Below are 3,455 nucleotides of genomic sequence, written 5' to 3'. Positions count from 1 at the left end.
TAAAGCAGAAATCTCCACTCACAAGAGGGGGTGGGGGAGTGTCAGGGGGTGGAGGGAAAGCATCACTCAGCCGGCTGTTCAGTGCTACAGTTGGTTTGTTGTTGTTATTATTATTGTTGTTATTATTATTATTGATTCCATCACAAAAGCATGTTAAAAGCAAAGCAACTTAAACTTAAAAGCAAAGCAACAAAACCTTTTTTCTTTTAATATGGAACATGTCAGGAATTTGCTTGTGATCTTGCGCAGGGGCCATGCTAATCTTCTCTGTATTGTTCCAATTTTAGGATGTGTGCTGCTGACACAACAAAATTTTGATTCTCTGTTTATGAAGGAGTTGTACAGATTTAAGAGCAGACCCTTTGTGAGCTGAGGCCATCTCTCCATCATGGCAGAATCTCAGCTGTAACTAGAAGTTTCTGCTCAAACCCAGGTGTCCCGATGCCATCGTTAGCTTAGACCTTGGTTATACCATTTCTCAGGGAAGTCTCTGTATATTAATTATTACAATGGATTTTTAAAACTTGGGATGATCCACAAGTCATTCATGAGCGATTGGTAGGGATTTGTCTAAAAGTCGGCTTCATGACAGAAAACTGTTAGTAATTTTGTAAAGCAAGTTAAATGGAGCCATTTGGGTAATGTTAAAATGTATTTACCCAAATATGTTTTAAAAGTTTGTTTCCTGGAATCCAAATGTTTAAATAACTTCACCATGATAAACAGAGAAATGTAATTTTGCTAAAAAGTTTGCTTTGGCTGGAAGCCATCAGATTGGTTAATTAGTAAAAGATGACCATGTTTCTGTATTTCAGTGCGACATTTGTAAATCTTTCTGTTAAACATTAATTCAAAGTCTTTAAAATATTTATAGAGAAAAGTTTCAGGGTCATAACAGTAGGGAACTGGTATATGTTTGTGTTCAAAATAATTATCCTGTAATTTTTTTTAACCACACATCCAGCTCTGAAAGACAATTGGTCTGAAATGAATGAAGGAAAATTGATAATTATGAAATCTTTTGGGGGCAAAATATTTCATGTTAACATATGCATGTTTATGGTGCATGAGTGGAGACCAGAGGCCAGCCTCAGGTATTGTTCCTCATGAGCTAGCGACCCTAAGTTTTGAGAGAGGGTCTCTTACAGGGGCTGGAGCCTCACCCGTGAATGAGGTTAGGTTAGGTGGCCAGCAAATCCCAGGTATCTGCCTGTCCCTGCCTCCACAGTGCTGGCATTAAAGGTACCTACCGACATGCCTGTCTTTTTACATGGATCCTGGGGATGAAGTTTAGATCTGCATGTTTGTGCAGCAAGTGCTTTACCCACTGAAGCATCTCCCCAGCCCACAGAGTTCCTTTAAAACACGTATTTTAGTTAAAACACATCTTTTAGTTGCACCGCTAATTATAATAAAGTGGATTTTTTAAAAAATTTCAAACTTGTAAGAATCTGCAGTTTTGCTTTTATGAAACACACCTGTCAGATAAGATAATAAAAAAAACGTACTAAGCTTTATCCAATGTTGGGTTTTCTAAAAAAAGAAAAAGAAAAAATGTGCCTGTACTTTTTTCTGCCGATCATGGTCACTGAAGACAGTGCTGCCCCGGGAAGAGCCCGAGCTTTCTATAGCAATTGACTAAATATAAATCAATGTCAATTGTCATCTGGCAAATGGCAGAGCCTGAACGACCAAATAAACTCTTCCCAAAGCTGGAAACTTATGGAAAAGATCCAATAACTTGGAAATATCACTTTTAAGAAAGATAATTTTTATTTACTTAGTTTGGAAATTTCAGCATATTGTATACACACACACACACACACACACACACACACACACACACATATATATATATATACTCTTTATACATTTGAAGAGACCTTGGAGTGACATGCATTTTCTCACTGCAGTGTATTTCATGTGCCAATAATTAACTGCGAGCATTGTTTATTTTGTCTTCATTAGCAAGGGCTGACAAGAGTTTTCTTAATTTCAGAGGAGATTTGTAGTATTTATTTCAATCCCACTTAAATGGTGATCAAAACTCAATGGCACCGCGTGATCCAGCCAGTTTTTTAAACTCACACAGAAGTCATAACCACATTGATCAACCCCTTCATTTGCTCAAACAAAAGTGTCAGGTAATTCTGTTATGTACAGAGATGCTTAATCCCTCTTTGTCCCACTGTGGAAGTCTAAGAAAGGAAGTGCTTACTTATGTGCAAAAACAATACCAGATGACTAGATTAATGAGTGTTTTCTGATTGTTTACTGATTGTTTTCATATCTTTATCAAAGGCCAGGCTACTGTTCATTAGCAGTGCCTGTTTCATGTACAAGATAGACTGCCCAGACATACATGGAAAACAGAAATAACTGTTAATGAGCACACATGGACGACAGAGGCTCTTTCTCTTATCTGCCTGAGAGACCTGTAGCCTTGATTAAGTTCTTAGCTCCTTGAAGGGGTTTTCAGCCCCAAGAGGGGAGCAACAGTGTCAACTGGCCAGAGCCCCGAGAGCTCCCGGGGACTGGACCACCAACCAAAGGGTACACACGGAGGGACCCATGGTTCTGGCCATATATGTGGCAGAGGGTGGCCTTGTTGGACATAAGTGAGAGCAGTGGGCCTTAGGCCTGAGGGGGTTCAATGCCCCAGTGTAAGGGAATGCCATGGCAGGAAGGCGGGAGTGGGTTGGTGGGTGGTGGAGAGGCGGGGGAGGGGGATGAGATAGGGGGTTCTGGAGGGGATAACATTTGAAACGTAAATAAAGAAAATATCTTATAAAAGAAAAAATAAAAATAAAAAAATTCTTAGCTCCTGAGTCTTCTCAGCTAAACCAAATAAATAGTTGTGATTAATCCTTAAATAGCTTCAAGGTTGCTACAAATTATTAATTAAAAATATAACCACAGAAGGTGGGTAAAGTCACATTTCTAGTCCCAATTTCAGCCCAGTGAGACAGGTCGTGTTAAACTTGCGTGTTTTTCTAGCACATCTATACATCTATTTATTCACCCAGAATTATGCTAGACACGATAAGGAATTTGAAAGGAAAAAAATCTTACAAATCCTGGAGGAACCAGATGTGAACAGTGAGAGAACATAGAAAGGTCCTAAAGTATGTAACTTTATGCTGACAAAAATATTCCCTGATACAGAGAAAGGCAGAGGCAAAAGAGACTTTCCTTTCTTCTATTCTTTTGTATGGATGGTGTGTGCCTGTGTGTGCAGGCTATGCACCCATGAATGGTGTGTACAGGCCACAGTTGACATTAGGTGACTTTCTCTATTGCTATTTACCTTATTCTTTTTTCTGTTTGAGGCAGGCTCTCTCACTGAACCTGGAACTCAGAGATTGTCTAGACTGGCTGGCCAGCCCTGATGTTACAGGTGCATCTTGCCACACCTGGCTGGCCAGCCCTGATGTTACAGGTGCATGTTGTCACAC

The 3,455-nt window shown here is 39.7% G+C and overlaps 1 non-coding gene across 1 annotated transcript; it reads right to left on the bottom strand.

Moving 5' to 3' along the window:
- Positions 1–205: 205 nt before the first annotated feature.
- Positions 206–308, bottom strand: LOC114618630. The gene has a single exon (XR_003710980.1). It is a non-coding gene; the product is annotated as a U6 spliceosomal RNA (small nuclear RNA).
- Between the last annotated feature and the right edge of the window lie 3,147 nt (positions 309–3,455).

The sequence above is a fragment of the Grammomys surdaster genome, unplaced genomic scaffold (genome assembly GCF_004785775.1).
Source record: "Grammomys surdaster isolate TR1022 unplaced genomic scaffold, NIH_TR_1.0 143, whole genome shotgun sequence".
NCBI classification, from domain to species: Eukaryota; Metazoa; Chordata; class Mammalia; order Rodentia; family Muridae; genus Grammomys; species Grammomys surdaster.
This window is presented reverse-complemented; position numbering and strand designations above follow the sequence as displayed.